Here is a 14249-nt window from a genome sequence, read left to right on the forward strand (position 1 = left end):
GCTTCATAATAATCACCTTTAAGAATTCTTTTATCCCTGATTCTACGAGATAATTAAGCAACACTTGGTCTAATCATTTTGTTTGTTTATTTTTGCACAATTTTTGTTTTATATAACAATTTTTGATTTAAGTATGATTTATTGCAAATTATTTTTCTGTTGTGCAATTTTTAAATGCTTTACTATAAATGTTTTGCAGTACAAATTAAAAGACAATGCTTCGAATAATTTTTAGGTTAGTTGTATGTATTTAATGTTTTATATATCTTGATGATTACACATGACAACAGCTTTAAAGGGGGGGGGGGGGGAGTTTTGACACATTTGCGTAAACCTGGCACCTAGGCTTTATCTTTGGACTGAGAGGATAGGTTATTAGTGATAAAATCATTTTTATATGATGAATTTCACGAAGTTTTAAGATTTTTTGGACAGGCCTCCAGGTTCCGGAGCTCCAGGCCTCCAGGTGGTCTCTGTACAGGTAAAAATGAAAAAAAAATTTTTTTTTTAAAGTTACAGGTCAACTTACAAAACAAAATATGCATCTTTTTTAATATTATTTACATATTTGAAGAAAAAAGATGCATATTTTGTTTTATAAGTTGATTTGTAACTTTAAAATTTTTTTTCATTTTTACCTGTACAGAGACCACCTGGAGGCCTGGAGCCTTGGAACCTGGAGGCCTATCCAAAAAATCTTAAAACTTCGTGAAATTCATCATATAGGAATGATTTTATCATTAATAACCTATCCTCTCAGTCCAAAGATAAAGCCTAGGTGCCAGGTTTACGCAAATGTGTCAAAACTCCCCCCCCCCTTAATACAAGAATAGGATGTTTGTGTGTGTGTGTGTGTAGCCTTAGTTTCCTAATCCTTAGACCAAAATAGTCATGGAGTAGGATGATAAACTTTTGTATCGTCACTAATGTCAGCTCAAAAATAGGGTTAACTAATAAATGTATAAATATAGATGTATGGCCCCGAGAGCTATCTAGCCTAAGTGGTGGGGACCTTTTTCGTCTGCTAGCAAAATGCTTTTTGCTCTATTATAGCAACTAAGCTGAGTTTATATTTCCAATGCTATTGGCTGCTATTTAAAGACCCAATTGAAAGTCGGTACAATATTTACCACTATAATGCTAATAAATGTATTATATTACTACAACTATATTAAATTTTTCAGGTATGTTTTTACTTTTCACCTTTCATCATGCTGAGTCTCACCTCAAAATATCTCATAGGATATTCTGTTTAACATTTTACTCATTATCTATGTTATCAATTTATGGCTTTTGTTGTTGCGCTACTTATGTTTAAATTTATCCTTGTTTCTATAGAAAAGAAAATTACCCTTTTCCCCATTTCTTTATCTAAATACAGTATATCCGAAGTCCAAAAAAGAATTTGAATACCATTGAATGCAATATTTGGTAATTTAATTTATCAAATTCATTGTAATTCTACAATTTTAACTTTTCTTTCACTTTGACATGCAGTATTTGAAAACATTTAAATAAACAAGAACATTTTAATATATAAGAAGCGCAGTAATGACAAGTTGACAATAATTAAAATAAAAAAGTTATTAGTTACTAAAAAGGCAATGTTTATGGCTCATCTAATTCTATATTATTAATTTTATCTTTCCATCCTATAATATAAAGTAGTAAGGTGTTTTTGTCTGTAGTTAAGGATCTCGCTTACTGCTGAACCGATACAGTTCCTGTAAACAATATGAGACTAAATAATAAGGAAAGATTGATTATATAAAGATTACTTTGATATGAAAAGGGCAATTTATTCATTTTAAATTCTATCAAACAGTGGCCAAACAGATTTCATTGAAATAATATGATTCATATTTCTAATGAATTATGTACAGATGTGACAATTTTTAGCACGATGTTTTGTTGTGTGGGGGTTTCTTTCTTTGTTCTACAATTCTTTCTTGTTTTTTTCTTAGCAGCGCAGCTATATTAGTTCAAGATAGTTCAAATGTATGTCCTTTTGCTAAATTAATAGAAATCACAAAAATGTCAAAAAATTGAAAAAAAAGCTGCATGCTTGTTAATTTTAAAGCTGCCTTATGAATAAAGTTGTCCTTGTGTTGCATTCATTGCAAATAACTTAGTATTGCACCTAAAATATTAGGGTCTTGTAATATAAAGCAAGATAGTACGACAACTATGTCCATTAAAGCAAACATTTCAAATTAAGCTAATCTTTGTCTTGTATTGAAAAGATCTTGTTGGGTTTAAAATGGCATTGTATTATTAATAAGTCCTTTAATATCTTTTAATACATAGAGTAGATTTTGAATCGGTAAGCCTATTCGATTTAAAAATATTTTATTAATCAGATGAAAATGATTTCATGGATTTTTTAGTCATTTGCTTTGCGCATTTTCTTAGTAGCACCAAAAAAAGTTCACCCAAAATGCATAACCATTTCCTTTGCATTTCTTTTAGGGATAGGCCTAACCCCTGCCTTATATGTAACACTGTGTGGGAGTGAAATGCAATTTTTCCTCCCTCTCTTTATTTTCCCTCTATTTAAGGATAAAAAAGAAATAATTCTACCCATATACTTGAATCTAAACTAGCTGCTTCGCCCCTAACTGCTACGGACGGTGAGGGAGACCAAGAACATAAACTAAAACCACACCAAGAGACAGTTAGAGCCATTTTGGGGATCTTTAGTTTCAGACAAAAAAACTTACTTCTTTTATATAAAGTTATAAAAAGAGATAATTTTTAACCTGTTAATTTGTTAAAACTATACTTTTATGAAAAATATAATCAGTCTTACAAAGAAATATGACAGTATAACAATGCTTGAAAAAAATACAATAAAACATTTCAATTTTGGGTATACTACAATTTCAATTGTTATTTTTACCCTTTCTCCCCCCTTTTCAACTTTTTCCTATTCAAATTTGAATTTTGAAGGCCCCTTCAAATATCAATCAAATAAATAATACAATAAAGATAGCCAAAAGAATAATAGTCCTCCAGTTGATTTCATGCCATTATTTCAATAACAAAAAAACTGTTTAATGCCTATTTCAGATTAAATCTAAATTGTATTTAACTATTTGATTCTAACTCACAAAATAAGTAGAAGTTTTGTTTTCAAGAAATTGTTTACTAGGTATAAGAATTGATAATTAGATTCCACCCAAATGTTTTTTTTAAATTCATGATGGTTATTTTTACATTCAATTATTATATTTTTCTTCAGTCCAAACTTGAAAATATATTTTGCTATATAAATACCCTAATTACATAGCTACTTCTTTAAGCAAATCTATTTTAAAACTATAAATTTGTAAGTCTTATTGATGACTAGAATTTAGAATTGTGAAATGAGGTAACTTTTAAGATTGATTGTTGAGAATACACTCAAACATTGTCGTTCTTAAAGTCATTAAATATATTATTGCTGCACTTCTAATGAACATAATTATTCTTGTTTTAAAATTAAACACATGTATAGTTATACAGTATGACTTCACAGAAATGGTAAAAAGTTGTTTTTGAATCTGAATTTGAATAGGAAGATGATTACAATATTATAAGCTCATTCCTACGTTTCTGGCATCATACACATACTAGGATAAATATATAATTAAGAAGCGCAGCAACAATAGACTTAAATAATAGTTTTAATGTTGCTATCGTTAATGTCTAATTAATATTGACTATTGTCATTTTTCATTGGTTATGGCCTTTTTATGGTTTTAGCTTCCTTTATTGATTTTAGAATGTATAAAACTTCCTAGGGAGGTAAAGGGTAAACGTAAAAAGTTATCCTAGTTATAGAGTAGCTTTATAAAAAAAATCTGAAAATGAATTATTTTAATACCTAATAAGGCTTCAAATATAGAAATTCCACCCATATATATTCTAGTAGCGTAGTTACACTATAAAAATGCCTATATGTAAGTTTGTCTGTTTGTTTGTAACTCGGAATATCAAAGTGAATATAGGCCATTTAAAAGATAAACGGCTTTAAATAAGAGATTTGGTGACAATACTTAACAAAAATAGACGTTTTTTTTCTCAAAATTAATCACTTAATTCTAACAGCCACTACATTTATATATTGGCCTTGTTTTAAAAATGTTAAAAGCTTGTTATTCAACTTATGAATATAAGTTTTCTTGTTAAATTATAAAAAAATATGTTATAGAGATAAACTTTAAATATAAGCAATTCTATGTAATAATAAAACCAATTTTAATATATATTTAAAAGACAGATATAATTTATTGAAGTTATTAAGTAATAATTTATAATGTGGCAATACAAACCAAACTAGATTTATTATTCTTCCTGGTGAAAGAACATAAATATACCGGCAACAATTTTGTATTAATTTCAGAGTAAAAGGATAAAAAAATGGTTTTATAATGAGTATATAACATATGCTAAAAAAATAGATAAATGCTAATAATAAAAATCCTTTTTTGTTCCTGTCAAGCACTTAACTCCTCCTATTTTAAATAGTTTGGATAAAAGGGAGTAGGGAGGTTTTTTTCCCCCCATACCTTAACCCTGCGGTGCCATAACTCTAAAGGGCTGCCCAGAACCAAATATAACCTTACCTTACCGTACCTAATGCAATAAACACACAAACTCCTTCTCACCTTTCCTTAATCATAAAATAAGTGGAGTAGGGGTTGCTTTTTTGCCCAACAAGGAACTTTTGTGGGAAACGGCCAAAAAGTGCACAGATTCTAATTTTATCCACCAATCAACTGTCCCTCTTGTCTTTAATCTAATTTTCTTTGGTTTGAATATTCTTGTTCTTGTTCAAATTATTCAAAGACCGAAAAACTTAAAAATCAGTTGAAATATTATTTTTCAGTCCAGGTTCTGATCTCTCCAACACCTGATTCAAATGACATGTTATCAATATTTCTGGGCGGTATTTTTAAGCCTTAAATTTTGCACAATAGTGAGCTCTTTTTCAAGCGAAGCTTTTATATATTTTGGGTCTATTAGTCAGTTTGTACTTCCGTAACAGATAGATATTATCGTTAATTTAAAGTTGTCTTAATCAGCCTATCGTTTTCATGCTGTTTTCATGATGATTCCTGTAATATTTAGGTACAATGTTGAAAGCGTAGCGATTCTATGATTATAATTACAACATAAGATTCCGTTTGTTCGTATTTTAGATATATATTGACTTGTGTTTTTTTAAGAAAAATAATTTAACACTAAGAGATATAAACGTCGAATGTAGAGACAGCTTTTTATGCTACCAATATTCCCCAACTACATAATAAAATATTTAAAAAAAAACATTTTAAAAATTATGTTTTCAAAACAAACATCTCAACCCCAAAAAGCATTAATACCAATACAGCAACATTAAAGCAAACACGCAGACACACATTTTCCACAACAAACGTTGAAAAAAATGGGGAGTAGGCCAAATACCATGAAATTTTTCAAGGACAAGAGAATTTTTGGCTTCAATATCTGACAAAATAATTTGCTATTTTGTTTATTTTCATCAATTTATAATCATTATTAAAAAAATTAAAAAATAATTATATATTTTTTATAAAGATTAGAGGTTGTTGACATTCTATGGTTACCCTTTTCATATTGCCAACGTTAATTCAATAAAAATCTAAACCGTTACAATGAATGATTAAGAAGTTTTAAACACATAACCATTTCTTATACACATAAAAACACTGCTTCGCTTAATTAGCCGCAAAAACACATGTTTTTCTGATAATAATGTGCTTTTATAGCAATGTATGTAAAATAGTGATTGTCGTTTTTTTAAAAATGGTAAGAAAAAGGGTGGGGGTTGGTATAGTTGAGTTCAATGCCACTTTTTGCCCTATTGTCTTACTTATTTACATACACAAATTGAACAATTATGTATAGGTGTCTTTTTACTGTATTTGTTTAAATGTGTTTATTTACTAATTAGGATTTTATTTAACTTCAAGACATGATAAATCCTATAAAATACAAAAAGTTTAATTCTAAGGACATAATAATGTTTTAATTTTAAATTTTATTTATTTAAACTAAAAGTAAAACAACTAAACAAACATAAACAAAAATTAGTATGACAATTTTAGTTTTTTGTTTGTTTGTCATAATAACCTACATTTAAATCCTTTGTTTTAAATAAAGAGTTAAAACAAGGAAATTGTCATCTATATCTAAATATTTTACCGTATACTTGTAAAGTGGTTTATATCGTCTAAAGAGAATTATGAAGATGTTCCTGATTAGCATAAATCATTTTCAAATGTTCTGACGTTGACTAATTTTTCATTATATTGGTATATTAAAAGCAATAATGTAAAATATTTGGTTGAGTGTGTTACGCGTTTTGTACATAGGCCCAAAACACCCTTAGACAACGTACACTTTCATTAAAAAACCTTGATATTGAAGTTAGAAATAGAGTAGCTTCGCTACTAAAAAAGGGTTTATATTCTAGTATGTATATCAAAAAGCGGAAGATATAAGCATGACAAAGCCATTAATTACAACTCTTATTTGATGAACAATATCTCATTAAATCTTTATCTCTTTCTCTACAACCCGGTAATTAATATTAAACTATGCTGAAATGTGGGGCCTTTAGTAGCGCAGCTACTCCAATTGTCTTGATGGCGTTATATAAATGCTTTGAAATAAATTTAACCCCAATAGTTTATTGGTTATATTTTCAAAATAAGTTTGTATTGTCTTTTGTTAAATAGCAGTCTTAAAATTATAAAAATTTTAAATCAATATGTCAATTATAATATGCCAAAATTAACAATTAAAGCCGTCATTAATGACAAACGTACGTTACGTACCAACCCAAATTATAGGAAAGCTTCGCTTTTAAAAATTCATCATTAATTTTATAAGGAAGGTTCTCTTTGATTTGGATTTTACAATCTATAAAATCCGTCAATAAACATTGTTGATAAAAAATCTTAAATCAATTATTTTACATTTTGTATTTTATTTGTATTTCTTTCACTGCATGTTTGTAAAATTAGTTAGCCATGATGGAAAATAAGCTTTGTAATTGCCCTACTTTCAAATCTTAAAGATGCAAAACAAAAGTCAGTCGTCTAAACTATTCTCAAAATGATTGGGAATAACACAGCAAATTCAAAATAGCAAAAATATTGTATTGCTATAATTAGCTTATCTATAATTAAAATATGCCCATTTTTCAATCAAAGATCACAATGTACAATTTACTCAACACACACAAATATCATTTAACTAGCCTTTAAACACAAAAACACGCTTGCAGCAGAGATATTGATTATATTATATTCAAAAAAGTCATTTACTTTACTCATTTGAGTATTTACTGAATATTTTATCATGGGATATAAAATATATGTGGATATAATGACAGGAGAAAAGTTGTAGTCAATTTAAATTGCTAATATATACATAATTTATGATCAGTTAGTTCATCCAGTAGGAATGGAAGGAAGGGACATTAAGGGGAGAGGGTCATTATTTTAGCCAGCTGCCAGTTTCACTTTATTAGAGTAAATAATAATCTGTTATTAGATCCAAGTAATAATAAATATATTATCTAAAGTTCATTTTAAAGTTTATCATTCTTGTTACACAAAATGAAACAGCTTTATAATTGCTGCGCTTTTTACAGGCTTGCTGTCGCATTCCAACTTCTTTAAGAGTAAAAAGTGGTAAAAGTAGTGTAATGTAATTCTTTTTAATTAGACAATTTTGTGTTGTGTTAGTTTTTCCTTGAATTTGGAAGCTAATTTACTACTGAATTTTTTTTACTAATTATCTTAATTTATTATTTGACTAGCTTCTACGCTTTTAAAGGCCTCCCCAAATTTGCTTAAAACACCCCTGGATCTATTTATATGAAGCTTCTCTGTAAAGGATAATCATCTCGGTCCATTGACTTGCGCTATCTTAAATACAGACAGACAAATTAACTATTAACTCATAAAATTATCTTACTCACCTACCTATAGTTTTTTTTCAAATTTTCTTCAATTTTCCAAGATCACGCATTTACCGTAAATATCGTATTCTATTAACTTTAGTTTAGACATAGTAATGACTAAGACACATAAGCTAACTAAGTAGAGATTAATGGTCGACAAGGATAATTATTTGCATAAATAGCGCGGCAAAGTATTATACAGTGATAAAATGCAACTTTTTGCGGATATTCCCAAATTTGTCCTTACTCCTTAGTATTGCATGTTGATAAGCACGGTTTTTTTGTAATCTTAATTCATTTTGTTTCAAATTATCAAAATTTGTCACATCAATCCTATAATATAAAGAAGGAACGCTATTTTCGTAATGGGGTGGACAAAGCAACTAATAATTAAGAAAATTACCCAACTTAATTGGCCGCGGGACGGACGAGCGGGCGGACTCTAGGCATAGAGTAGCTTCGCTACTGAAAACGGACAAACAAGAAAAACCGCAGCTTCACTTTACTTGGTTCATTACACTATTTACTGTGTTTAATATAGGGATAATTTTAGAGAAAAAATATTGTAAAACCGATGAAATTACGAATTTAAATGCAGTAAATTAAAAGTCTTTTAATCGTATAGGTCAAATATCTTAGGTAAAAAGATATTATTTATTAAGGCGTCATCCAAGCAGATAGAAGTTAAACGTGATTTTAACAAATGAACATTTACATACAATATGAGTTGTAGAGTAGATGCTTAAGATTTATATAAATCTTCACACAAAATTAAAAAGTTCTATGTTTAATAAAACTAATTTTTCTTGCAAATCAATATCCCTTCTCCTGAGATTATTCTGCGCCAATTAGACTTTGTGGATAACATTTAATTTAAAATCCAGGCTTCTAATTCATAAAGCATTTTAAAATTTGTGATTTTCGAAGGCAGGTTGAGTCAGGATCTAGAAATCTCCGCAGGGTTAAAATTTTAAACAAGATAAAGCTCTTCATTGAAAAAAATATATTGTTAAAATAATATTTTTTGTAAGCCTATGCAAGTTATAGATTTCCTCTACTGTTCAAATGTATTCTGGCATAAATGAAATAAAATGAAAAATAAGAAACTCATACAAATTTATATCATACTATTTGTTTAACTGCTAATTAAATGCCTGAAATTTGATAAAAGAATGTGTTTACTACTGTAATATGATACTACAAAAATGTTAATAGACAAAATATTACATTTATATAATATAGATTTCAGACAATTATGTCCATACGTTTTGGAGCAGTAACAATCTTTTTCATTATAAAAAAATCATTGTAGGGATTTGTTTTGCAGTATAATAGACGAATGTTAGTTATAGAGTAGCTTTGATATAAAATTACATTACTTAAGTAAACTTTGTATCCAGAAAATAATGTACAAACGTTATATGTTACAAAACTTTATTTTTATTAAACCAAAACTTAATGATTTTTTCTATTTTAGGTAAGTCAGAATAATCATAATGATTTTTAACCGACAAAAATAATATAATATGATATTACCCGAAGGTAGCATAGTAAGAAAACAAATAAATTTCCTTGAGGCCTCTAGGGACACATGAGGAAAAAGGATGGAAGTAAACACTCCATATTTAATTTGAGATTCAAACGGAACAAGTAAAGAGGGGGGAGGGGGTCACAGCAAAGAAGAAACTTATCAGCTCAAGCGATTACTAAGGTCCTTTGCTACAAACACACATCATGTTACTTTTATTTGAGGATAAAAAGAAACCAGTTAAATATAATGAATTACTATTTTGTTAAGCTTGTTCCAAATTAAATAAATAATATTTCCCAGCGATAAAAAAAACCTTTACAACAAATAATTGTGCTTATTTTTTTATTATTGTGGTTGTTTTGCTAAATATGGTGTACAGTCGGAAGTAACCTAACTAAAGAATATCTGTGCTGCAAAATAAAATGCGGCAGATTTCCTGTAAAAATCAATGAAACATATTAAATGAATGTATTTCATGAAATTATGGTAATTACTAACGGTCACAAGATTGGTATAAAAACATAACACCCTTGAATAATTTCCAATTATAGAGCCTTACCACCTTATTACATGCACCCTCTTTCTTGGCAATACAAGTCCAAAATAGAAAATATTGCCATTATTCATTATTTGTTTTACCCCTATACATATTTACCCCCTAAATTAGGGTTTATATTTTAGTACGACAAGTTGCTTTGTCTCGAGTCCCTAGGGAAACCTTCTCAAGACATTTACAAACATACCCTGAAAAGTACAACCCATTCGAAACCTAATTTACGAGGTATTAAGCCTTAAAAAAACTTACTTTTACATATTATAGGATATCAATTTTTTGGGTCCAAACCTTTAAAAATATTTGCAAAATTTGTACTTTGGCCTATACATAAGTAACCTTTTTATGTTTTTCCAATTTGTTTTTCGGAAACACAAAATTGCAAAAGGGGTGGGGTTCGGAAATTTTAGGTGTAGTAAAGTAATAGAAGTAGCATTTTGAAGATTTTTAAAAACATATATTTTCGTAGTGTGACATTGTAAATCGGGTAATTCCTAAGCTGATTATATGCTGTGGTGTTTGTTTTGATAGGTCTTAAAAACCAACTTTAGTAAGGATCACAGGAAATAGAAACGGTTTCCTTTACTCCCCACCCACCTATTTCCCATATAATAATAATCTTCTCCTAAGTACCCCCTTCCTTCCCCCCCCCCCTACACTTTAATTAAAACACCCCTCCTTCCCTTTCTTTTTCCCATACAGCCTTACCTTTTCAAGTGAATATCAGCCATTGATGAATAGGCAATTGATTCTATTAAATTTTCTTAAGCAATCCAAAACTTTGATATATTTTGTCAATCTATAAAAGTAAGATTTTTCTTTATTTTTATAACAAGATAGAATATGATTATTTGTCTTTTTTTATGATTCCCATTATTTTTCCACTTTTCTGATAACTCTGAAAATAATCGTTCTTTTTAAGTTCCTATTTAAACAGAGAAAATTGAATTGTTCATTAATTTTGTATCATTAGCGGCTGCGCCTCTAGCATCTAGTGGTTCTGTACTGAAAGGAAAATTAAGTGGTTAGAAAAATTGCCTTAAACCGCTTGAAAGCTTAAATCTAAAAATAAAATAGCTAAATACATCCGGGACCTATATGAATCTTCCTTAAAAAGAGAACTCGTGGTTAAGTAGTTATCAAAATATTAAGCTACAAAAGAAACTACTTTATTATAAGAGGATAATATTATTCCCCTATCCCTGAAAAATATAAATATAGCCAGTGGTCGCATAATTTTTCATGTTTCACTGATTCTTCTACTTTATTATTATGCCTGTATGTAGACTGGGCCGGGGGACAGAAATAAACAATTTCAACCATTTAAATCATAAAGAAACAAAAAATCAACAAAAAAACAACCATTGAGAAAGGTAATTTAGAACCCTAATTTTACAATCCTTCTATTGCACAACCTTTATCTAGATGTTGTAAGTGTACAAAGTTATCTTTTAATTAATCCTGTTTATGGAGTGAGGCTTTCCCAAGACTGTATTTGAGATTGAGAAGTTGTAGGATCTTTTTATACGTCTTCAGTTATACCATGTATATTATACAAATCCGAGATTCGATCATAGCATCTCTCGGAAACAAAGTAACCTGTTAAATTTCACAATGTAGTCGTGATCCTGGATTTATGAGAATTTAAATTAAAACATTTAAATATGCGAAAAGGTGTCCCCATTCTAGGATATATTTAGTAGGCGCCTTATGAAGATATTTTTAGATCTTCTCTAAGAGAAAAGGAAATGGAAATACAGTTTAGTAAGAGTAATTATGAATTAGCTAATGAGTTGCTTAAACTCGTGGATTTTTTTTTATAAACCTTGGGTAAATTAGCATTTTGTGTTTATTTTGGAACATTAAAAATAGTTATATTTTAAAAGAAAAATATATTGATTAGATAAAAGCTTAATGTTTACTTAACCTTGAAAAGCTCTAATCTGTTTTTTTTTTTAACCAAATGGATCAATTTTATTGATTATAAAATTACAGGATGTGTTGTTAAACAAATTTAATTCCTAATCCTATTTTATCCCCCTTGTTCAATCTTTCACATACAAAACTTTAAGGAAAATCAAAGAATTAAAATGTTGATTTTCATATAATTGAAAATAAGAAACCAATAGCCATTTTTTACATGGCTTTCTTGCCATATTTTTCAAAGATAAAATAATGCATAAATATAAATACGTACATGTATGAGATAAAATAATCAAGTGCATACAAAAATCCTTGCGAAATGGAGCTATCTTTGACTACACCCAAAACAGATTTGAAATTTATCATACCCCGTCTTGTGTAATAAACTTTTCCGTTAAAATGATAGAAAAGGAGTCAAATTGTTATTTCTGTAATATAAAACGTTTTTGTGAAAAGTCAGAATAAATTAATTAATCCGCGAAGCTTTCTGACTGTAGTATGTTATTATTTTCTGTACTTGAGTGCTTAATCCGATTAAAAACGGATTTCCTGTCTGCTCATAAGTATGTGTGTGTGTGCGTTGTTGGGTTTAGTAGCGCAGCTACTATATAGATTGTCTGTCCGTCGCTAGTTGTAATAGTTTTTCTTGTACTTTTATTGACAAAGCTGTTATCCTTCTTGTAAAAGATAGAGAAAACCATAAACAATGTTCTTGGTTTAGTGCCGTTTTAGGTTCTGGCGATTCCCTCAAAGTTCCTTGTTGATCAGATATCCCCCCCCCCCCCCCAACTACCATTTCCTTTTATCATTGAAAAGAAAGGGGAAGGGTGTTTGTTTATAGCATTAGGTCAGAGTATGTTAGGTTACATTGGTTATTGGGTAGCCCCGCAGGTGTTATAACCAAAGATATAAGCCTTGATGGGTTTAGCCCCCTCCCCCTCCTATGAACTGATGAATGAATATGTTATACAATTTTCTCTATTTTAAACTATGCTAAATCAATCTAAATATTGTTAGCTTGTTGTTGCTTCGCTTCTTTGGACAAATGTATTGTATTTATTTGATAAGTTGTCGGATTAAGTAACAAAATAGTTTGTTCAATAAACAAGAATCTTGATACATTTATTATTTACATTCATTATTTAAAAAATTTATAACAAGGACTATTGTTTCCATTAGGGGACAGTATATTACACTAGTTCTAAAAGTTTTATTAAAACGTTCTCATATTCGTTGGCTTAAAATCTGTGGAGACAAAATAAAATCGAGATTGTGCGCACAAACTAACAGTATCAAAACTTTTTCTCAAATAGTCTACAGATGGATGGGGTAATTGTGTAAATCGTGTTTGGGGATGTGCCTAAATTTATCGTCCATAGTCTTTTTGTTAAACTAAATTATTTGTTTATGACAATTACGCAAATTTCAAATTACAATATCGGGAAATAACTTTATCTTTTTACATATTTCAATAGTATTTTTATCAACAGTGTTAAAAACCAAATCTAATTAATTTTTTCATCGACCATCTTCCTTTAAAGTCGTAATAAATCTTTAAATAAATGGAAGCTATTTAATTTTCTATGAGAAATAAAGTTTTTTTTGTGGTTTGTTCAAAATTAATTCTAGTTATCAGCTTTAAGATTTATTTATAGTTATTATATTTTTGTTTAAGCCTTTTTATGGATCAAATTATCTACCTATTAAGCATTATCTTAATTATTGTGTTAACAAAGATTTTTTTGTTCTTAATGATTTTATGTAATAAATCTATCTAATAATTAATAGTATATCTAGCTATTGTTTAAATGATTTATTTTGGCATTAATGGAAATTATGTAATAAAATTGTTATCGATATACTATACTATAACCTAACATAAAATTGGATGCGTGTCTAGTTTCTAGTAGGCCTTAGTAAAAAAAGTAGCCTAAAACCACCTAGGGGCAAATGTGAAGCTTTCCTATAAAGAAGAACTCAATGATTTTTGTAGTTATTGCAATTTTAATCTTCTATTTCATAAGATAGCAAGCTTTTTTCCCAAAAAATACTTATGAGTACACTATGTCTGATAGACCGAAGTCAAACGTGCTAAATCTAAAGGGTAGTTGCGCTTCAAAAAGTTTGCTCAGATGATTATTTAGAACCTAATTACTTTTATTCTTTTACTTGTTGCCGATATCATATATTTCTAGGCAATTATTTTTATGTTTAGTAACCGAGTTGTTTTTATTAATTTATACTTTTTATAGTATACATAATAAACA

At 28.9% G+C, this 14249-nt stretch overlaps 1 protein-coding gene across 1 annotated transcript in view; it reads left to right on the forward strand.

The window, feature by feature from the left end:
* Window positions 1-14249, forward strand: part of LOC145325154 (uncharacterized) — an 85902-nt gene that overhangs the window by 26717 nt on the left and 44936 nt on the right. The window lies entirely within an intron of this gene.

This window comes from Acartia tonsa, chromosome 7 (assembly GCF_053477335.1).
Source record: "Acartia tonsa isolate MP-2025a chromosome 7, ASM5347733v1, whole genome shotgun sequence".
Classification (NCBI taxonomy): domain Eukaryota; kingdom Metazoa; phylum Arthropoda; class Copepoda; order Calanoida; family Acartiidae; genus Acartia; species Acartia tonsa.